This window comes from Bos grunniens, chromosome X (assembly GCF_055505025.1).
Source record: "Bos grunniens cultivar Pamir isolate PY7600 chromosome X, Bosgru_T2T1.0, whole genome shotgun sequence".
In the NCBI taxonomy this organism is placed as follows: Eukaryota; Metazoa; Chordata; class Mammalia; order Artiodactyla; family Bovidae; genus Bos; species Bos grunniens.
Genome location: NC_141194.1, coordinates 108,166,863 through 108,185,613, shown reverse-complemented (window position 1 = coordinate 108,185,613; position 18,751 = coordinate 108,166,863). Strand labels below are relative to the sequence as shown.

At 42.6% G+C, this 18,751-nt stretch overlaps 1 long non-coding RNA gene across 1 annotated transcript; it reads left to right on the top strand.

Annotated features, from left to right (window-relative positions):
* Nucleotides 1-1,623: 1,623 nt before the first annotated feature.
* LOC147341116 (uncharacterized) lies at nt 1,624-4,450 on the top strand. The gene is made up of 3 exons (XR_015158243.1): nt 1,624-1,668; nt 3,296-3,395; nt 3,959-4,450. It is a non-coding gene; the product is annotated as an uncharacterized LOC147341116 (long non-coding RNA).
* The last annotated feature ends 14,301 nt before the right edge of the window (nt 4,451-18,751 follow it).

Here is an 18,751-nt window from a genome sequence, read left to right as displayed (position 1 = left end):
AAGCAACAGTTAGAACTGGACATGGAACAACAGACTGGTTCCAAATAGGAAAAGGAGTACATCAAGGCTGTATATTGTCACCCTGCTTATTTAACTTATATGCAGAGTACATCATGAGAAATGCAGGACTGGAAGAAACACAAGCTGGAATCAAGATTGCCGGGAGAAATATCAATCACCTCAGATATGCAGATGACACAACCCTTATGGCAGAAAGTGAAGAGGAACTAAAAAGCCTCTTGATGAAAGTGAAAGTGGAGAGTGAAAAAGTTGGCTTAAAACTCAACATTCAGGAAACGAAGATCATGGCATCTGGTCCCATCACTTCATGGGAAATAGATGGGAAACAGTGGAAACAGTGTCAGACTTTATTTTGGGGGGCTCCAAAATCACTGCAGATGGTGACTGCAGCCATGAAATTAAAAGACGCTTACTCCTTGGAAGGAAAGTTATGACCAACCTAGATAGCATCTTCAAAAGCAGAGACATTACTTTGCCAACAAAGGTCTGTCTAGTCAAGGCTATGGTTTTTCCTGTGGTCATGTATGGATGTGAGAGTTGGACTCTGAAGAAGGCTGAGTGCCGAAGAATTGTCGCTTTTGAAGTGTGGTGTTGGAGAAGACTCTTGAGAGTCCCTTGGACTGCAAGGAGTTCCAACCAGTCCATTCTGAAGGAGATCAGCCCTGGGATTTCTTTGGAAGGAATGATGCTAAAGCTGAAACTCCAGTACTTTGGCCACCTCATGGGAAGAGTTGACTCATTGGAAAAGACTCTGATGCTGGGAGGGATTGGGGGCAGGAGGAGAAGGGGACAACAGAGAATGAGATGGCTGGATGGCATCACTGACTCGATGGACGTGAGTCTGGGTGAACTCTGGGAGTTGGTGATGTACAGGGAGGCCTGGCTTGCTGTGATTCATGGGGTCGCAAAGAGTCGGACACGAATGAGCAACTGAACTGAACTGAACGGAACTGAGAGAAAAGAGGAAGAGAGAGAGAAAGGCCAATATTTTTTGGGTTACATGGAAAACCCATAAAGCCCTTACACAGGACTTTTACCACTCACAAAGGCACAGGACTTCCTCTTGAGGAGGTCTTGAAAGCCTGGGCTGGAAAGTGAGCTTGGCAGGCTTCCACACCCTGAAGAGCTGGCTGTGGAGAAGAGAAGGAACCTCAACCTCCCAGGTTTCAGCACCAAAAATGTAACGTAAGGGAGTTAGAGAAGGCGAGGTTCAGAAAAAGAATGAGACTGGCACTTTACAGGAACAGATCACCTTTAATGAGGCAAGAAGGGGCAGCAGTCACATTAGCGAGCTGCTGCGCTTATCCAAGAAAATAGTAAGTATATATAGGCATGTATGTGGAAAGTTACTGTCTTAAGGGGGCTTGTTCTTCTCCAAGGTTGTTCGGAGTAGTTATCTCTTAAATGGCTTGGGCAAGGAATTTTGGAGATAGACCAGAGGCTGGACCAGCTGGGAGCTGGGCGTAATAAACCTTAATGTACATTTTTTCCTTCGGGTGAGAGAGTTCTTTGTTTTGCATAGAATGGTGGGGAGGACCTGGAGGAGAGTTTTAACTCCAGGCTATTTTGAGCCATGTAACTTTCCTTCAAAGGGAAAAAGGAAGAAGAGAGGGGACCCGGAATTAGCTGTCCAGACCTGCCAGATGAGTAAGTGCAACCTTATGTTATGTGGGGCCACAAATGCTGGGAGGAGGGTAGCACCCATTCCATCAGCTGTAAGATTATTTAACATGGTGTTTAAATGTCTTCCCTGAGTCTCTAAAGTAGGAACTTCCAACAATGTCAGGATCACTCCCTGAGCGCTGCTCAGACACTATGTTTATAATGGACGTCTTTAATTAGTCAGTGGCATCTTTTTCCAGTCCACCGTGAGTGCCATTATTACAGACACTGAATTTATTAGAAGGTCACATTTCCAAAAAGCCTGATATTGCCATTTTCACATCAGAGTTCTGATCTGTCTTTTTATCCTTTTGGAAATCACTTGTAATACCAGACAGAAGCAAGCTGGACTGGATGGGACTGTGAAAAACAAACTTCAGGAATCCAGAGACTGTGGAGTGCTGTTTTTTTTGTTTTTTTGTTTTTGTTTGTTTTGTTTTTTTCAGGTAGGGGAACAAGGATTTGAATGTAATTTAAAGCCAGCTCTATTTAGGAAAGCGGAGCAAGATGAGGCCTGTACACCAAGTTAGTGGCAGAGAATGATAGTCTGCCAGTCTGTCCCCTCTATAAGTGGGTGGGCATTTACTTTGCAGGGGTCCTGGAGGTGTAGGCTCCATATTATTCAAATAATATGCTGGTCAATACTTCATTAAATATTTACCCTTCCACAGTTCGTCTTTTTTTTTTTTGCTTTGCAGATGTTGCTGAGACAATACATCGTGTTTCATTAAAAATAAATTTTAGTATCTCAGTATGACTCTTTCTTACTGTCATCTTTGAGCCTCAATTTCCACATTTGCAAAATGGGAATCACATCTTGCTCTCAGGTGCCGGGAGCCAGCACGGGAGTTCCCACCCATGACAAAGGTCATGCGGAGAGGCCTGATATGCAAAGGCCAGTCAGGACTCGAGGGCCCACTCCCCCAGACCTGCCTGAGCATCTACCCCAAAACCAGAATCTGTTCGTTTTACTATTTCACGACTTTCACCAACTCTTCTGACATTAACGGGGGGCTATCCCCGACCACCTTTCTCTGAAGAAAATCAACTTAGAGCTCTAGTTAATAAGTCTCCTGGGCATAATAGGAGTGTTTCCATTCAAACCCCTCTGTTGACTTTCTAGCTTGCCTGACAGGTTTGTTCAGACTTCTGCAGCTATGCATGTGATTGTTCACAGCCTCCCAACCAGAGAGGCACAGGAAGCTTACGATATTCTAACAATGCAGAGCTCCTCAGAGAGTTAAAATTGTTAGAATAGAACTAGTAGAGGATTTCTTTGTTGAGCTAATGCTTGCTGCCAAGTTTCCATATCCCTTACCTACTGTGTCCCTGGGAGTGTATTGATTAATATAGTTGGTGTATAGAAATGTAAGTAGTAGCTTTAAGGTTTGTAACCTTGGACCCTTGAGTTAATTCTTTTCTTGTTATAGCCCACCATACTTTTTCCCTATAGGAATGCAACTTTATCTAATGCTTTCGGAGGGTGGTGCCTGACTTTAGAATAGTCACCTTTAGAGAAAAATAAGTTTTCTGAAGAAAGGGTCATAAAATGTTAACAGGCCTCCTGGCCAGAAGATGATGTAAATCACCTAAAGCTTTTGTATATGATAAGTTTGCAGAAAGAAAGCCTGGCTTCGATAAGGATCAAGGACTGCTGACCTTGCATGACTCTACCTCCGCCCCCCACCATTATCCTCTATGCACAACTTAAGGTATAAAAACTACTTTGGAAAATAAAGTATGGGCCTTGCTCATCAGGCTTGGTCTCCCCGTGTCGTTCTTTCTTGTTTCCTTTTCTCTACTTTTCTTCTCTGTTCTTCCTTCAGGGTGACTGATCGGAGCGTGGGGACTCTCTGAGACCACTTACCTGCCTGGGCTTCTAAGACCCAGAGAAGGTGCCTAAGGTGGGGCACCTTCAGCTATTCGAGAGGGCGCCTGCGGCCTCTGTGGTCAGAGCAAGTTCGGTGTCATGAACCTTATTAGTTTCCCATGTAAACCAGTCGGGTCAAGCCTCTGTCTCTTTCTCCTTTTATCTGTCCTTTCGCCAATGCCATCCTCCTGAGGGAATCCCTGGATCCAACCGGGGCTGGACCCCAGCACTCAGGGATATCTATTCTATGGTTTTTCTTGAGTGCTTACCACACAAGAGGTACTGAAGGAATTAGTACACCATTTCCAGAACCCATATATGGGAACAGAACATTGTGGCTTCATTTAGCTCATCTCCCTACCTGTCCAGACCCCATTTCAACCAAACGTTTGTTTCTTTTCACAGGGCCAGCAAATTTCCTCAGATATCACTGGACTTCTCTTTGAAAACCAGCCTCTTTAATCCTGCTATGATGCCAAGAGGCAGCCCAGCAACTCACACCTTGCCTTGCTCTGAGCCACTTTCTTTTCTGGCCATCTATGATGCCTTATGCCAAAGCTGATATGGCTCAGCACCAAGTTCAGGCACCAAGAGGGTGCTTGTTAACTGGCAGTGCAGAAAAGGTCCCCTCCCTTTCATTGTCTGTATCAAGTTACTTCTTTTCTGGGCAGTGGTTAATTTGTTGAAAATCTGTGGAAGAGTTTTCACAATTGGGGTGGGGGGAAAGCACTAAATAGAAATATGAACTCTTATAAGATGCATTCAAAGACACTTCTAACCTCTAGGTTCATAGAAACCTCGGGCTCCTCTGTTGCTTTATTAGCACAGGTTTTATCCATAAGGTGGCATCATAGAACCTGAATTTCATTCACCAAAGGTTAAAATAAAATCCACATTTCTTTGGGATTGGAAACTAAAGTGTGAGTATAGTCTTTAGAGGGCATGTTGACATTTTAAAGACTTTTTGTTTATCCCTGTAATTGGTGAAATTACTTTAAAGCTGTGAAAGATGGGGGTCATGATAATTTCCTACCCAGTGAAAACCTGAGGCCTGAGATACTTAGAAAAACCTATCCTGAGCCCATATTCTTTCACCAAGTGACATGATGATGATCAAAGCTGGCTTATTTCCTAGTCAAAACAATTGTGAAACTTAAGAATAACCGTGATGCCTTCTTCCCCTTCCATACACACTTATTCCCACTGCCCATCATAGTCATCTTGGCTGACTTCTTTAGAGGCAAGGGTCAAGAAAACCTAAATGAATGGTTTAATAGGTAAATCTGCTATGTATTGGCACTTAAAAATAAGTCACAAGGTTGAGGATTCCAAAAAGATGACTCTCCAATTGGTGACAGTTTCACACATCAGGGCTCTCATGGAAAGCGAAGGTAATCCTCCACTGAATTTGAGATGGAATCTGGCTTGCTGGTTCTTTCCCAGAAATTCATTCCTAGGCCAGCCATGTCACTTAGGCTCATGAGACTATACTTCAATGAATGTCTACTCATTTGTGGGAATGTTAATGTTCTATAAATTCTTGGTGCAAAGTATTCCGTTGGATACATACCACAAGTGGGATTGCTGGACTAGATGATAGTTCTGTTTTTAATTTTTTGAGGCACTTTCATACTGTTTTCCATAGTAGCTGTACCAATTTAATCTTGAACTAAATGAGTTTCATGAGTGGTTCTCAGGCCACTTTTGATTGTCGGTTCTTTTCAGGAGAAGTACTGTAGAGATTAAAGGGTCAAAGCGGGAAGGACTTCCCTGATCAGGAAAGATGGAATGACTAACTATGTGTGGACCTTCGTTGGGGTGCCTAAAGCCTAGAGGTGGGGAAGGGGCTGGGAAGAGTGAGCCTCTATAGAGCTGTTCTCAGAGCACAAGGAGAAAGCTGGACAGGAGGACATAGGCCCTCAATGTGAAAGGTGTATTGGACTTTCTGTGGTCAAAAGTGTCTCCTACCTATTTCTCAATCCCTGGTATTGTCTGGGATCATTGTAGCAAGGGTACTGAAAATATAGTGCACATCACTGAGTGTGACATGAGAGTGGATTACTTTCTGACAAAGGTGAGACTTTCATGATGAAGGCTTTACCCTATGCTACAGCATTCCCCAGAATTTTGAACTTCACTATTAGAGATGTTCTTGTGTTCCTGCTTCAGTCTGTGTACTGCCTTAGGCTGTGAAAAGCGACTCAAGAAATGTGGCCTTTCCCCTTCCTATACTGTGGCCTAGAGCAGTAATCTGAGGGAGTCTCCTGGGAGGTGCCCACTGATGTTGACTACACTTGGTTGAGTGGTCTCACTCAACTCTTCTATTGAGACTGCCTGTGGCTGTAAAGAGGCAAATGAAACTGAGTTGCTGGTGCTGGTGCTTCACTTCTTCCTTCAACACTCACACATCCCAGGTGCCTTAGTAAAGTCCTAAAGAAGGTGTATATTGGCCAATGAGCCTGGATGTACAGGAACCTCCCGAGTCAGGTACTCCAGCTGGAGGATCAAGCCCTTGTATTCCTCTTGCTGAAGAGGGCTACACACCCAGGCTGTAGCTGTCTCCCCCCTCTCCTCCCGCCCCGTGTATCTGCTAGAAATCCTTTCTGCTTGATGGTGGCTCCTCTTCCATTTGGTCCTTCCTGTTTGTGGGGGTGACACTGCCTCAAGGGGACCTTCTATGCGCTCTCAAAGAATAAGGTGTTGTTGTTACAACAGTGGAGGGACAGTTATGCATTGTTTGTGATGGTGTGCTACTGGAGTGGTGGAGATGAAAGGGGAGCTCAATTTGGGGAGGGAAACGGCCCAATGGTTTCCCTATTTCAGGCTTTTGCTTGCTCTTGATTAGGGAAATTTGGGCCCAGCAGGGCTTTGAGGAGGAGGCTCTGAGAGTATAAGGAAAGACTGACAGTGGGGAGGACAAATGTCTTTGGTGTGATGATTGTGGTGGACATTGTGGGTTCAGGGCTCTTTCTCCTGTCTCCTTCCTCCATTCTTGTGCCCTTCCTTTAGGCTAGCATAGCTGAGAGACAGAAGATAACAATGCACCCTGACGGATATAAGAAAATATGGCTTTCTTATAAACTAGGACATTTATTATGGGATCAGGACTGGTTTCCATTTTCCCAAGAGAATTGTGATTTTGTCTGCAAGTGAAGGCTTTGCTGTCTCTTCCTTGTTCTGTTGTCTAGACCTGTGAAAAATGGCTGTTGTGGAAGGGGAGCTCTTTTCCCTGCTGTACTGTTACACAGTATATAATCTAAGGGAGTTCTGAGAAGGAACTGCTATTGCTTACAGTTCTTTTTTTTTTCTCCAGAGATATTTTTCATCTTTTTCCTGTAGCTTTATGGGCTCTTGGTCACTACTTTTGCTGCCAGATCCCTGAAGGAAAACACTTGGTTTATCAAATTACCAAGAGGCTTATTTAACTTATAGAAAAGATTTGCATACATTGCAGAGAGTCAGAAATGGCAACCCACTCCAGTATTCCTGCCTGGGGAATCCCAGGGACAAAGGAGCCTGGTGGGCTGCCATCTATGGGGTTGCAAGTAGTCAGACATGACTGAGGTGACTTACGAGCAGCAGAGTCAGACAAAGAACTGACACATATTCCAAAGTTTTTTAGGAAAGGCAAGAAAGAAGGCCTTATCCCTTTTCAATATGAGCAATTTAATTGTCCTTATTTTAGTTTCCCTTACAATATGCTCTGGTGAGATACCAGGTCCCCTGAGTATCTGCATCCTCCCTCCAAGTGCTGATTGTAAAGTCCTGGCCATAATCAGACCTGTGCAGAGAACTTCCTCATGAGGAACTTGTGAAAACAGCACCTGAAGGATAAGTACAAAGTGTGAGTGACTTCTTATCCTCTAGCTGCTTTTTAACCCATACATATGTCCTCAGTGGGGATTCTCTGTGATCAATAGGATCAATGGGGATGAGAATTAAAACTACAAACCTTGTTTAGAGATGGTTTAAATCACTCTGCTGATGTCAGCAGTCGGTTGGCAAGTGGAGCTGAACTTCATCTCTCACCGTCCCTTTCTCAAGTACTCTGAAGGAGCAGAGATTTGATCTCTGATTGGTGGAGGTCTGATTTCTGTGTCTTGTGGTGCACAGGACCTGCTAGAATACTTGGTAGGAGGCAAGGACTCAGATCCTGCAGAGTTTTAGTTATGGAATTTTAGTGTGCAGTTCTTTCAGAAAGAGTGGACAGAATGAGCAAAATATGTGCATTCCTATACAATTTGAATGGTCTCTTCATCCCTCTGGACTTGAATTTGCCCTCCCAGTCTACTATGCTGACTCCAGCACACACACAAAATGGGTTACTGAGCGTTGCCTGCCAGGCCACCTCACAGTTTAGATTTGGGTTGGCTTTCTGAGCTTCCTTCACCTCTCCTTATTCGTGTGCAAGCCTACTGTACTACTTCTTATCAGTTTTGGAAAAGAACAGCAGTGAGCTCACTTCAGTGAATCCTAAGAAGATTCACTGGTTTACTCAGCTTCTCCCCATCAGTCAGACAGAGTACCTTCCAGAATGCTGAAAGGCCTGTTGTAGATTTTCCTCTAGTAGATTGTCAGAGTACTGAGCTACAGGATATAGGATATAGTCAAAGTCAGGAACCAAGCACCTGTGCATCTCCTCCAGACCCCAGGACTGACGTGTACTGAAAATGCTGAAGGTTGATCTTATTCCATCATGTTTTTTTTTTTTTTTTAACCAAGTAATAATAATAAATTATGAAGGTGGAATTTAACTTCAGAGTGTATAGGTGTATTTATGGTATAGATTATGGAGATGCTTTATGGATGTATAATCTCCAGACTCATTAGATTGTATACATTAAATGTGTACTTTTTTTTGTATGTCAGTCATTCCTCATACCTCAATAAAGGGGTTTAAAAATAAAAAAAAAAAGACCCTTCCATGATCACAAATGAGTGCCCCCCCTCAAGTGTTTTTAGATTTTAGAACTGAGAGGGAAGAATGTTTCTCCTTGGGGAAATGGGTGGTGCCATTTACGGCTTCTGTATTATGGTTTTGCCTTGGTTTTTCTATGTAAACTTGGTGTTTGTATTGGTGGAATATAAGGTTAACCTTTAGTCTGCAGGATTTTGAATTTCATAGAAAAACAGCAGTTCTACAGAATTCGTTAACTTCACGTGGAGGACTTTGCCTCAAAGAGTGACCCTGTGACATCAGCGAGTTGTCATTTGACCAGAAATTGACTTTGGGGTATCGTGCCTTTGGGAATGGCTTGGACTTTGGGTTGTTTTCATTTTTTATAATATTTGCTTTTGTGCTTACTCAAGAAATCTTTAAAAATATTGTACCCATGGGGACATGTCAAAGTGCATGTGTGCTGTATTTGTATTCCACAGGGTGGAAGGCCCTGTCTCAGGCTCGTTGGTCTCTCTAGCAGGCCTCTTTTCTCTGAGACCTTCCCACAGCCTTCTATTTTCTGTGTCACTGAGTTTCCTGGCCATAGCTACTTGGTTTGGTACACTTTTCATCTTATCCTAGTGGAGCCAATAATATTTTTGTTATAGTTTGGGACTAGACCCACAAGAATGAGTGAGAGCCTATAAAGGTTCACTAGTAACTTTTTACTGCACAGAATATAAAAAGACATACTGTTTGGACTTCCCCAGCAGTCCAGTGGTTAAGACTCCGTGCTTCCAATATAGGGGGGGGGGGGCGGTTTCAATCCCTGGCAGGGGAACTAAGATCCCGCATGCTGCATGGCATGGCCAAAAAAAAAAAAAAAAAAAGACATACTGGTGAATTTCCCTGAGCTAGCCTCATTTCTGTGTCTTTAAAAAGTATTTGTTGCCTAAGTTTCTTGTACTTTGTTAAATATTTGTGTTCTTCCAATAAAATTCATTTGCTTCAGAAGGCCTCACTTTCATGTTTTTCTTACTCTCAATGAGCACCAGCATGATCAAGAAAGCTGCAGCTCTGTTATGTGCATTGTCACCTGAACCGGGGCAGAGCTTTAAGCTCTGGAGTCTGATGGCTTAAGAACAGGAGCTGGTGGCAAGAGGATGGGGTCTCCAGGCCATGCTAAAAGTTCCCTCTTTGTTAAGCTCTCCCCTTTGTTTAGGGAAGTATTCCCCTTAATGTTACTCAGTCATGTCCAACTCTGTGTGACCCCATGGACTGTAGCCCGCCAGGCTCCTCTGTCCATGGAATTCTCCAGGCAAGAATACAGGAGTGGGTTGTCATTCCCTTCTCCAGGGGATCTTCCTAACCCAGGGATTGAACCCTGGTCTCCTGCATTGCAGGCAGATTCTTTACCATGCGAGCCACCTGGGAAGCTTGATCCCCTAAAGGTAGCAAGTAATCTAGTGCCTCCCTATGAGAAGCAATACTTTTAGCCACTTCATAAAGGCCATGAATGCATATTTGAAGATCGGGGAGAAATCTTCTGATACTCCCAAGCGCAAGTAAAGGTAGAGTGAACAGCATGACTTTATAGAAGATTAGTTCAGAAGTCAGTAGGACCAAACTAGAAGCAGCAAGTACACAATTAATTCCTGCTGAAGCCTGCATTAGAATCTCAGTCCCTTGAGCCTGAGACCTCTTTTATTACACCACACCACTAGGTCTTATAAAGACTTTGTAATAGTGGAATTAAATTAGCTAAGTGGGTAGAATTTTTTGGCATTTTTTATTCTTTAAACATATCAATACACTTTTCAGTTCTCACTGGAATTAGACATGCAATTAACTGAAATTGCATGTCCTACGCATAACTTCAGTTCAGTTTAGTCGCTCAGTCATGTCCAACTCTTTGTGATCCCATGAATCCCAGCATGCCAGGCCTCCCTGTCCATCACCAGCTCCAGGAGTTTACCCAAACCCATGTCCATCGAGTAGGTGATGCCATCTAACCATCTCATCCTCTGCTGCCCCCTTCTCCTACTGCCCTCAATCTTTCCCAGCATCAGGCTCTTCTCATGAGGTGGCCAAAGTATTGGAGTTCCATCTTCAACATCAGTCCCTCCAATGAACATCCAGGATTGATCTTTTTTAGGATGGACTGGTTGGATCTCCTTGCAGTCCAAGGGACTCTCAAGAGTATTCTCCAACACCACAGTTCAAAAGCGACAATTCTTCAGCGCTCAGATTTCTTCACAGTCCAACTCTCACATCCATACATGACCTCTGGAAAAGCCATAGCCTTGACTAGACGGACCTTTGTTGGCAAAGTAATGTCTCTGCCTTTGAATATGCTATCTAGGTTGGTCATAACTTTCCTTCCAAGGAGTAAGCGTCTTTCAATTTCATGGCTGCAATCACTATCTGCAGTGATTTGGGAACCCCCAAAAATAAAGTCTGACATTGTTTCCACTGTTTTCCCATCTGTTTCCCATGAAGTGATGGGACCAGATGCCATGATCTTAGTTTTCTGAATGTTGAGATTCAAGCCAACTTTTTCACTCTCCTCTTTCACTTTCATCAAGAGGCTTTTTAGTTCCTCTTCACTTTATGCCTTATAACTTACCATGGTTTAAACATTTCAGCAGGGACTTCCCCGGTGGTTCAGTGGCTGAGACTCCATGCTTCCAAAGCAGGTGCCCAAGTTCGATCTCTGCTTGGGAAACTAGATTCCACATGCTACAAGTAAGACCCAGCACAGCCAAATAAATAAATATTTTAAAAATTTTCCAAACAAATAGCCTTATTGGTCAGTAATCCCCTCTTCACCCCCACAGGAAAGGAGAGTGAGACTGGCAGTCTGTTCTGCCTGTAGATCTTCAGGGTGGCTGGGTGCCTTTCTCTTCCTGGGATTTCAAAAAGATCATGGGCTGAAGGAGGCAGCAATTCTGTTCTTGCCATTCAGTCTAGAGGGCCCCAAGCTTCAATCTCTCATTTCCTACCCAAGAGGTTCATCAAGATGCAGAGATCAGATCACTTCTCTTTTTCTCCAATTGCAGCTGGAATTTTATATCCTTTTTATAATCCTCTCATGCTACAGAATGAGTCTCACATAAGACTGCAAGCCATCTCCCATTGGCCCTATTTCAGGTCAGTGGGTATGATTTTACCTGAAGCATTTGTATTTAGACTGCCAAACACCATGAAATCCCACTACCATTCTGATCTTAATTTACACTCCCAAGCCTCACCAGAAGCGCTTTCCATGGAGGCGGGCCCAGGGCAGGGGTGGGCAGGCCCTGCCCTCAAGAGTAGATGGTTGCTAGTGTGCATATTCAAAAGCAGAGACATTACTTTGCCAATAAAGGTTCGTCTAGTCAAGGCTATGGTTTTTCCTGTGGTCATGTATAGATGTGAGAGTTGGACTGTGAAGAAGGCTGAGTGCCGAAGAATTGTCGCTTTTGAAGTGTGGTGTTGGAGAAGACTCTTAAGAGTCCCTTGGACTGCAAGGAGATCCAACCAGTCCATTCTGAAGGAGATCAGCCCTGGGATTTCTTTGGAAGGAATGATGCTAAAGCTGAAACTCCAGTACTTTGGCCACCTCATGGGAAGAGTTGACTCATTGGAAAAGACTCTGATGCTGGGAGGGATTGGGGGCAGGAGGAGAAGGGGACAACAGAGAATGAGATGGCTGGATGGCATCACTGACTCGATGGACGTGAGTCTGAGTGAACTCTGGGAGTTGGTGATGTACAGGGAGGCCTGGCGTGCTGTGATTCATGGGGTCGCAAAGAGTCGGACACGACTGAGCGACTGATCTGATCTGAGCATGCAGGTGCAATACGGAGGCAGAGCTAGGGCTGGAGGGGGTGGGGGAAGAGGGTTGGGGAGGGGTGGAGCTAATGGCCATAAGGAGGTGGGGTCAGAAATGAGGGGCACAGCCTAGGTTGCCCCAGGTGGGTGGTGGGTGAGGGGAAGGGGCCAGGAGCCAGGTGAGGAACCCAGGACTCTGCATCTTACAGAATGGGGATGAGGCCCACTAAACTTGGAGCAGAAGAGTCAGCCAGGTGCCCACCCTCCCTGCCCAGCCCGCTACTCACTTGTCCTTCTGAGTTCCTTGGCTTGCATGAGGTTCTGTGAACACATTTTCCTGCTTATTCATGCATCTCTCAGACAGATTATTGGCCCCTATGCTGCAGATATTGCCTGCAATATTAATCATAAAGCCCCAAATACTAATCCAGAGCAGCATGTTCAAAGAGTGCACCATTACCAGGGAATGTAAGGAAGGTTGAATGCTAAGAAATCGCTCAATTTTCTATATTAAAAGACTGAAAGAAAATAATCACCTGGTCATCTGCATCAGCTTTGAAAAGATAAAAATCAAGGGTTATCTGATATTAGCAGAGGCATTTGCTTTTAGTCTATTACCAATACCAGAAAATCAAATTACCACTCAGATCATTAAGTTACTTTCTCTGATATCATCATCACATATATGTACATAATTCACTGTTTACTTAGGGCAATGACACTCCAATTTCTTTCACAAATCATGTGTTTTTAAGAGACAGTGCTACAGGTCAACCTCTCTGGATAGCCACAACAGCTCAACCCAAAGAGGATGTGACTCTTGTTCCAGATGAAAATATGTAATTAACTAACCTGTTTGGAGTTGGGATTTTAGTTGAACTCTTACTTAATATATTGCATATATATCAGAACATTTAAGGGAATCTTAGTTTTATGGATTTTATAAGTTTACTTTTTAAAATAAATAGATTTAGTATCCATGAAGGTTTTACTCACTGACTGCTTTTTTCCCCCTCCCAAATCTGTTTTTCCTCTGCCTTCTTCCCCTTGATAGATGAAAGTTCTTTTCTTCCTATTGCTTAGGCCAAGTACCTTGGCATTCTCCTTGATGCCTCTGTTTCTTCCATGTCCCACACTAACTCCATCAGCAAATCCTCAGCTCTGCCTTCAACATATAACCAAAGGGCTGCACATCCAGGGACAGGAGGAATTGCTGTGGCTTTTTTTTCAGTCAATCTACCACAGTCTGTATGTGGAAATATGAGCCAATACCTAGAAGCAGAGTCCCATAAACAGAATATGGACTCATAAAAAGACATGAGCTAATATATAGACGCAAAGTCAGTATGTAAGGAATGTGCTTACTCAAGGTGTATGAATCCCTTCTAATCCCCTAGGGTGAACACAGAATCAAAAATGGGTGTAAAGGAAACATCTGTGGATTTGCAAGGGGTTAGAAGTTCAGCTCAGTGTTCTCTCTCCATATCCTAAGAGGAGTAGAAAATAAAAGGAATCTCCTTTCTACCTCCAGGAGAGTGGGGGAGAAAATAAGCATATAGCCCACAACTTGAATGTTGTGCAAAGTTCAGATGCAAGATTACAGTTTTAGACTACTGTTTGGGATCAATAAAACTTTGTGATTGATGCAAGAAATTTTCACAACTGAGCTATGGGGAAGTCATTCTGACTTATATGTGACTTAGCTTGAATTTTATATTAACCAGAACAACCTGTCTTATGACCTGTTTATCATGCAGTGTTCATCTGCTTTAGCCATTAAGAAAAGAATTCATTATCCAGAAGTAAAGTATGTCCACTTTGAAGGTAGGGATAAGTGCTATCCTCTCTTATGATGCTTGTGCTAGTATTCCTTTAAAGATAAATTTTCCTTCCCAGATACCAAGGTCCTGCTAATTCACTCTGTACATGCTAATCCCTTTTGAAATCTTGAAGGAATGTACCCCTGCATGTTTCTGTTTGATGGTTCTTTGTTCTGAAAAGATATAAAACTGTGATGAAAACCATGCTTCTCCAGCACAGCTTCTGAGCGTTACTGATAAGTTGTTCCCTAGGCTATAGCCCTCAGTTTGGTTCAAATAAAACTCTTTTCTATTTTTATTCCTGTTACAGATCATTTATTGGTTATTTGTATTGACATGATGATAAATAAGGCGTGGCTTTTCACCATCTGAGTTAGAAGTGGTAAGGTGATATTCTGAGCAGGTTCAGAATATTGGTTCTTATTTTGGTTCCAGTATTAATAGAAAGGACAATCTCCCCTCCCCCACCCCCAAAGGATTTGTCATCATGGTAATACTTTGTTCTTTGGCAATATCTTTCATTGGAGGCACTAAGAACACTTATAAAATACACCTCTGTGAGGTTATCTATACTATTTTCCCACCGGAAATTCCTTCATATTGTGAACAATGATTCATCAAAACAAAATGGTTCACTGAGAATCTTAGGATATAGACTTGGAGTGGCCTTGGATATCTTCTAGTGCTGTTGCCTGACTTGTGTAACCAGTCTTCGCCCCAAATTAGTCTTTTCAAGACTTAACTCTAATTTTATTATATTTGAAGATAGAAAGTTTTTGAGATAAATTTAAAAGAGGTCATGGGTGGGGAGTCTTAATCCAACAGGGCTTATAAGAAGAGGGAGAGAGAGAAAGATCTCCTTCTGCCCACACACACTGAGGAAAGGCCATGTGAGGACATAGGGAGAAGGCAATGGTATGCTGGCGCCTTAATCTTGGAGTTAACAGCCTCCAAATTTGTGAGAAATAGATTTCTGTAGTTTAAGCTACCTACTCTATGATACTTTGTTTTGACAATCTGAGCTAAGACACCTACTCTAGGATTTTCTTAACTGTGATCTGGAAAATGCTGTTGTGCCTGGACTGTTAGTAGGTGTTGGTTCTATGGTCAAATGCTTTTGAGAATGTTGCATAATGTTAACATCTATTGATAGTTCACAACTTACATTAGACTGTTAAAGGCTTTCAGAGCCCTAGAGTGAGGAAACCTGGTTACCATTGTAGGACAAGCACCTTTTAACATCTACATCCCAGATTTCCTACATGGGGCCTATGGAAGCCCTGATGGATTGTTTTTATTCTTGTTTCACACCTGTCCGGGCATTGACTTTGCTAACTCCACACCTACTGAACCAGAATACCTGAGGGAAGAGTTCCCCAAATTATGAATGACTAAAAGCATACAGATTTTTGTGGAGCTGAGTTTGAGAACTACTATTCAAGGACAACACTCTCATGTTATAGGCAAGGAAATTAAGATTCTTATAGGGAAATTGCTTGCCCAAGTGTGAGCACAGAGCAAATATTTGGACCATTTTCTCCTCCACTATAAATAACCCCTGAGGTTTTTGATATTTCTCCCAGCAATCATGATGCCAGCTTGTGCTTCATCCAGCCCGGCATTTTGCATGATGTACTCTGCCTATAAGTTGAATAAGCAGAGTGATAATATACAGCCTTGACATACTCCATTCCCAATTTTGAACCAGTCTGTGTTCCATGCCTGTTGCTTCTTGATCTGCATACAGATTTCTGTCTAACTGTTGCTTCTTGACCTGCATACAGATTTCTCAGGAGGCAGGTAAGGTGGTCTGGTATTCCCATCTCTTGAAGAATTTTCCACATTTTGTTGTGATCCACGCAGTGAAAGTCATTGGCATAGTCAATAAAGCAGAAGTAGATGTTTTATTGGAACTCTCTTGCTTTTTTGATAATCTGACAGATGTTAGCAATTTAATCTCTAGTTCCTCTGCTTTTTCTAAATCCATCTTGAACTTCTGGAAGTTCATGGTTCATGTACTGTTCAAGCCTGTCTTGGAGAATCTTGAGCATTACTCTGCTAGTATGTGAGATGAGTACAATTGTGCAATAGTTTGAACATTCTTTGGCATTACCTTTCTTTGGGATGGGAATCAAACTGACCTTTTCCAGTCCTGTAGCCACTGCTGAGTTTTCCAAATTTGCTGGCATACTGAGTGCAGCACTTTCACACCATCATCTTTTAGGATTTGAAATAGCTCAGCTGGAATTCTATCACCTCCACTAGCTTTGTTCATAGTGATGCTTCCTAAGGTCCACTTGACTTCGCATTCCACCATGTCTGGCTCTAAATGAGTGATCACACAATCATAGTTATATGGGTCATTAAGCTCTCTTTGTATAGTTTTTCTGTGTATTCTTGCCACCTCTTTTTAATATCTTCTGCTTCTGTTAGGCCCCTACCATTTCTGTCCTTTATTGTGCCCATCTTTGCATGAAATGTTCCCTTGGTATCTCTAATTTTCTTGAATAGATCTCTAGTCTTTCCTGTTCAATTGTTATCTATTGTAACTGTGTGCCAATTCCTTATAATCAATCTCTTTGTGAATCTTTTTCAGTCTCTGTCTCTCTCTCTCTTTACACACACACACACACACACACACACACACACACACCACATAGTACATCTTATTAGTTCTGTTGCTATGGAGGACTCTGACTAATACAAATGTTGTATTTTATATTTCTTTTAAAATAGATAAGTGCCTTTTATTTTTGTCTTCAATATTTAGCTGAATGTAATGCTGTATCAATTATCTGATTAAGTTCATTCCTAGTCTTCATTTATAAGATATTTAAGAATCTTTCTTCATGATATTTTTATTGTTCCTCATCCCCTCATGAATGATGTGCAAGTGACTGTTTTCCTGCATTCTGAATGTTAGATTTTTCAACCTTCAATCAGAAACCTTATCATGAAAAATAGTGTTTTAATTTATTTAATATGTTCTGCTTCTGTTAGGTCCATATCGTTTCTGTCCTTTATTGTGCCCACCTTTGGGTGAAATATTCCCTGGGTATCTCTAGGTTTCCTGAAAAGATCTCTAGTCTTTCCTATTCTATTCTTCTCCTCTGTTTCTTCACATTGATCACTTAAGAAGACTTTCTTATCTGTCCTTGCTATTCTTTGGAGCTCTGCATTCAAGTGGGTATATTTTTCCTTTTCTTCTTTGCCCTTAGTTTCTCTTCTTTGCTCAGCTATTTTTAAGGACTGCTCAGACAACTGTTTTGCCTTTTTGTATTTCTTTTTCTTGGTGATGGTCTTGATCACTGCCTCCCATACAATGGCACAAACCTCCATCCCTAGTTCTTCAGGCACTCTATCAGATCTAATCCCTTGAAAATATTTGTCCCTTCCACTGTATAATCATAAGGGATTTTATTTCAGTTCAGTTCAGTTCAGTCGCTCAGTCATGTCTGACTATTTGGGACCCCATGAACTGCAGCACACCAGGCCTCCCTGTATAGCCCCAGCTCCCGGAGTTTACCCAAACTCATGTCCATTGATTCTGTGATGCCATCAAACCATCTCATCCTCTGTCGTCCCCTTCTCCTCTTGCTATCAATCTTTCCCAGCATCAGGGTCTTTTCAAATGAGTCAGCTCTTTGCATCAGGTGGCCAAAGTATTGGGGTTTCATCTTCCACATCAGTCCTTCCAATGAACACCCAGGTCTGATCTGCTTTAGGTTGGACTGGTTGGATCTCCTTGCAGTCCAAGGGATGCAAAAGAGTCTTCTCCAACACCATAGTTCAAAAGCATCAATTCTTCTGCACTCAGCTTTCTTTATAGTCCAACTCTCACACCCATACGACTACTGGAAAAACCATAGCCTTGACTAGATGGACCATTGCTGGCAAAGTAATGTCTCTGCTTTCTAATACACTTTCTAGGTTGGTCAAAACTTTCCTTCCAAGAAGTAAGCGTCTTTTAATTTCATGGCTGCAATCACCATCTGCAGTGGTTTTGGAGCCAATAAATAAATAAATAAATAAATAAATAAATAAAATCAGCCACTGTTTCCCATCTATTTTCCATGAAGTGATTTAGGTCATAGCTGAATGGTCTAGTTGTTTTCCCTACTTTCTTCAATTTAAGTCTGAATTTGGCAATAAGGAGTTCATGATCTGAGCCACAGTCAGTTTCCATTCTTGTTTTTGCTGATGGTATAGAGCTTCTCCTGGAGAAGGCAATGGCACCCCACTCCAGTACTCTTGCCCAGAAAATCCCATGGATGAAGGAGCCTGGTAGGCTGCAGTCCATGGGGTCGCGAAGAGTCAGACACGACTGAACGACTTCACTTTCACTTTTCACTTTCATGCATTGGAGGAGGAAATGGCAACCCACTCCAGTATTCTTGCTTGGAGAATCCCAGGGATGGGGGATCCTGGTGGGCTGCCATCTTTGGGGTCACACAGAGTTGGACATTACTGAAGCGACTTAGCAGCAACAGCAGCAGCATAAAGCTTCTCCATCTTCAGCTGCAAAGAATATAATCAACCTGATTTCAGTATTGACCATCTGGTGATGTCCATGTGTACAGTCGTCTCTTGTATTGTTGGAAGAGTATGTTTGCTATGAGCAGTGCATTCTCTCAGCAAAGATTGCTGGGAGAAATATCGATAACCTCAGATATGAAAATGTCACCA